General features: G+C 45.6%; 1 pseudogene; it reads left to right on the forward strand.

The window, feature by feature from the left end:
• Window positions 1-2,963: 2,963 nt before the first annotated feature.
• On the forward strand, window positions 2,964-3,308 carry LOC111727399 (annotated as a pseudogene).
• The last annotated feature ends 1,877 nt before the right edge of the window (window positions 3,309-5,185 follow it).

Here is a 5,185-nt window from a genome sequence, read left to right on the forward strand (position 1 = left end):
CGGGTCCGGGCTGGGGATTCGAACCCGCCACCTTAGGTGTACGTGGCTGGCGCCTTAGCCGGTTGAGCTATAGGCGCCGAGCCCGGATGTTTGTTTCTTAATGGTCACATCCATCACCTGAAACTTTTTAGAACCCCTTTGCAGAGGCTGGTCAAGGTCACATGTTAAAATCTGCCCCAACTGGTTTATTTTTTTTTGCTGAGAATGAGAATTCCCCTAACTTAGGAAGATAAGGGCAGACCCATCTGTGGCCCACTAACTTAAAATGCCTGAACCTAACCCAGGCATCCCAGCAGCATGAACCATTGGCTCCATTTATTCCTCAGTTCATCTTTCACTAGTTGCTGTAAGAGGAAACCTTTTTTCTTGATTTTATATGTGAAAACAAGATCCTGTTGTTCATCAGCAAAGAGAAAATATAGTAGATGTGAGGCCAGCTGTCACCTGGACTGTGTGAACAAGACATGTTTTTTTTGTTTGAGGTTTTTTGTTTTTTTTTTGTTTTTTTTTTTTTTTGACAGAGCCTCAAGCTATCGCCCTGGGTAGAGTGCTATAGCATCACAGCTCACAGCAACCTCCAACTCTTGGGCTTAAGCAATTCTCTTGCCTCAGCCTCCCGAGTAGCTGGAACTACTGGCACCTGCCACAATGCCTGGTCATGTTTTGGTTGTAGTTGTCATTGTTTGGCAGGCCCAGGCCGGATTCAAACCCACTAGCTCTGGTGTATGTGGCCAGCACCTTAGCCACTTGAGCTACAAGCGCCAAGCTGTTTTTCTTCTTAAATATGGATTCGGGTGCTCTTTCTTTCCATTGGGGCTCATCTTCCTGCAATATTTTGGCTGAGATATCACTTGTCCAAGGACCTGCTCAAGTTCTTGGATGAAAAGAAGCTTTACTCAGTTGCTGGATGCTTGGAAACTACTGAAGCAAAAGGGGAGCTTTACCTTTTCCAGCTCTTGGGATCTGCTACACAGTTCAAAGGAGGAATGGTGGCTAGGCACGGTGGCTCACGCCTGTACTCCCGGTGATACAGGATTCCACCACTCAGGGCTAGAGAGGGAGCCCCCCATTCTCTAGGCCCAGGTGAGCTCAGAGGTCAGACCCCCATTTCCAGGCACAAGCAGACTGCCTTCTTTGGGACACACCCTCTGGGCTCTGATAAGATCAAGAACAGAGCAACCTGTGATGGTTTTTTGGGTGGTTCTACCTTGGGTAGGAGCACACACCCTAATTCCTTCTCAGGGACAAAGACTATAAAGGACCTGATGACCTTGCCCCAGTGAGGGAGGAACTGCATTCATTTATTTGTTATGTTTTTCCATCTACCAATTGCTAGCCATGTGTAATCCTCTAGACTTAAGACCCCCTAGATAAAAGAGCCCAGGTAGAGACTCCCAGTGAGTTCTTCAGTTCTTTCCCCCTTCCAGAAGCTCTGGTGCTTTTTACTTCTTCTGTATTACTTTCTAACTTCTAATAAAAGTCCTATCTTACCACTGATCTGTGGACCATGAGTTCATTCTTTGAATTCCCAGACCAAGGACCTACTGAAGAGCGAAATTCCAGTATCATCAGCACTCTAGGAGGCCAAACCAGGTGGATTGCTTGGGCTCACAAGTTTGAGACCAGCCCAAGCAGAAGTGAGACCCTGTCTAAAAAATAGGCAAGTGTTGTGGCGGGTGCCTGTAGTTCCATGTAGTTCCAGCTACTTGGGAGGCTGAGAGAAGAGGATCATTTGAGCCCAGGAGTTTGAGGTTGCTGTGGGCTATGACACCACGGGATTCTACTGAGGGTAGCAAAGTGAGATGCCGTCTCCAAAAAAAAAAGAAAGAAAAGAAAAAGGAGGAATGGCTCAGAGAGCAAGTCCCCCCATTGCTCTTGAACTAACTGGACAGGAAGGCAGCATGCTTCCTTTGACACGAAGCAGCTCCATCCTAAGGCCCTGCAGGGTGAACTTCTGTATGGCTGAAAAGTATTGTTCACTCATCTGAGTTGTTTTAATTACTACAGTCTTTCTGTAGCAGGAAACCAACGCAGACAGAAGACTCCAGGCACCAGTTGATGAGAGGCAGCAGGTTTATTCCAGCCATGGGTTAACTTGGAATACCATGTGTCTCCAAAACCAAGCCCGCCGACTTAATCTCTTGTCTCTCTTTTATCCACTTTTCAGGGTGGGAGAGCATGTGAGGGTCATAAAACAGACAGAGACATGACATCATTCTCAGGGTCCTGGGATCAAGGGGGAAGGTCAGATTCGCCTACATCCTTGAGACGGGTCAGACCACCTACCCTCAAAGGCAAGGAAGTCCAGGGAAGTTACTAGGTTACAATCTAGGCCCTGCGAATGTCAAGGAAGAAACATACAGACAACAGAAACGCCTGCAGCTTAGCTGAGGCCTACACAGGGCAGCTAGGACAGATTCTTTTAGTTCTGCTTTAACTTTCTTGCCTCACTTCGAAGATTATTGGAATTTATAAGCTAACTCAGCCTTTCAGTGGCACCCATAGCTCAGTAGGTAGGGGGCCGGCCATATACATCCAGGCTGGCGGGTTTGAACCCGACTGGGCCTGCTAAACAACAATGACAACAGCAGCAAAAAAATAGCCAGGCATTGTGGTGGGCACCTGTAGTCCCAGCTACTTGGGAGGCTAAGGCAAGAGAATCACTTAAGCCCAAGAGTTTGAGGTTGCTGGGAGCTATGATGCCATGGCACTCTACCAAGGGCAACAAAGTGAGACTCTGTCTCAAAAACAAACAAAAAAGCCTTTCTATGCCCATTTCCTGATGAACAGGGCATCTATCCACAGAGAGTCCACACTGTAGCAGAGACATTTAGGAAAATAATCCAAAGGTGTTATTACCCAAACTGGTTGTAAAGGATGAGTAGAGCTCTTCTTCCCTGGCTGCCCAATGATCGCCCACCATCATGAACGACATAGTAACTATCTGGACCAGGAAGTTCATGACTAACTGACGACTTCAGAGGAAACAAATGGTCATTGATGTCCTTCATCCTGGGAAGGCAACAGTACCAAAGACAGAAATTAGAGAAAAACTAGCCAAAATGTACAAGACCACACCCGATGTCATCTTTGGATTTGGATTTAGAACTCACTTTGGTGGTGGGAAGACAACGGGCTTTGGCATGATTTACGATTCCTTGGATTATGCAAAGAAAAATAAACCCAAACATAGACTTGCAAGGCATGGCCTGTATAAGAGGAAAAAGACGTCAAGAAAGCAGCGATAGGAACACAATAACAGAATGAAGAAAGTCAGGGGGACTGCAAAGGCTAATGTTGGTGCTGCCAAAGAGGCAAAGGAGTTGGCTCAGGGCCTGTGGCTCACATGGCTAAGGTGCCAGCTACATACCCCTAAGGTGGCAGGTTCAAATCCAGCCCCGCCCACCAAACAACAATGACGGCTGCAACCAAAGAATAGCCGGGTGTTGTTGTGGGCGCCTGTGGTCCCAGCTACTCGGGAGGCTGAGGCAGGAGACTCTCTTGAGCCCACAGGAGTTGGAGGTTGCTGTGAGCTGTGATGTCACGGCACTCTACCCAGGGGGGTTGGCTTGAGGCTCTGTCTCCAAAAAAAAAAGGCGAAGAAGTAAAGACTCTACAGTGATGTTATCTGCAGCCATTGTATAGATTTTTCACAAGAGGATTAATAAAGACTTTTCATGTGAAAAAAAAAAGGATGAGTAGAAATTAGCCAAATAAAAGTAAGGATTGTGGGAAATTAAGGCTTTTGGTAGAGGTGTTCTAAATAGCATGTAGCATTAACAACAGCTTAGAAATAAGAGTTCAGAGCTTTCAAAGAACTGTAAGTAATTCAGAATGGCTAGAAATCAGGGGGCAAAAGTTTGGGGGCAGGTGGATTTGCATGCTGATGTTGTGACATAAAAATATTATGCATAGCCATATATGCCATGCTAAAGAGTTTCATCCATATCCCAGGGATAGTGAGGAGTCTTTATGGTTTTCATGACAAGGAATGCCTTAATCGGATTAGCACTTTGTATTATGAATAAGATGGGGGAAGCACAGGAGCTGGGAGACCTAAAGTGGTGTGGAAAGAATGGGAAAAAAGGATGGACTTGAAAGGTGTTCAGCAGGTAGGCTCAATGGGATTTTGGTGACAGTGGGTGTGTATGTGTATGTATGTGTGTGCTGGTACTCAAAGTTAGGGAAAGAGAGAAATTGAGGAAACAATTTCTCAATCCTTACTCAAATATATAAGATGACTCATATATTTCAAGTGGGTAACTTAGTAGATAGTGGGGGTGAACTGTCAGGAAGATAACTCAGTTTTAGACATGCTGAGATATAATGATTTAGTTTGCACAGCATTTATTCATACTTCTTTCTTGTGCTCTTCCTACACTACAAGTAGTAGAAAACCAATAAATATATATCCTAGACTCTTCTACAACTAGAGTTTGAATGTGATTTATATTCTAGAAACCATATGCACTCACATGAGATTTGAATTCAAAACCTCAGTGAGAAGGTGGGGAGTGAGGATCTATTTTCTTTTTTTTTGAGACAGAATCTCACTATGTCATCCTCAGTAGAGTGCTGTGCTGTCACAGCTCACAGCAACCTCAAACTCTTGGACTTAAGTGATTCTCTTGCCTCAGCCTCCTAAGTAACTGGGACTACAGGCGCCCACCACAACACCCAGCTATTTTTTTGGTTGTAGTTGCCCTTGGTGTTTGGCAGGCCCTGGCTGGATTTGAACCTGCCCACTCCAGTGTATGTGGCTAGCGTCCTACGCCCTAGCCACTGAGCTACAGGTGCTGAGCCATATTTTCTAGGTGTGGATTATAGCAGAGCCACAGTAGTTCTAGCACCTGAGTAGTAACATCCCAATTTGGGCCCTGTCCTCCAGATAGCAGGGGAGAAGGGAGAGAAGTAATAGAGTCCCTTAGTAGTCATCCCTGGACGCTCAGCCTAGAATATGTTCCTTTAGTTTCCCTCCATTCTGCTTAAATGATTCTGCTCTCTATAACTAAAACCTGTGTGACTCAAGGTATCTATGGGATGTTATACCAAGGAAACACTCGGATCTAGAGGCCAGGAAATACATGTGTGAAAATAAATATAAAAGCTGTTGGGGCTCAGCGCCTGTGACTCAAGTGGCTAAGGCGCCAGCCACATACACCTAAGGTGATGGGTTCGAATCCAG

This window comes from Otolemur garnettii, unplaced genomic scaffold, assembly GCF_000181295.1.
Source record: "Otolemur garnettii isolate 467f Iridium unplaced genomic scaffold, OtoGar3 scaffold00104, whole genome shotgun sequence".
Taxonomy (NCBI): Eukaryota; Metazoa; Chordata; class Mammalia; order Primates; family Galagidae; genus Otolemur; species Otolemur garnettii.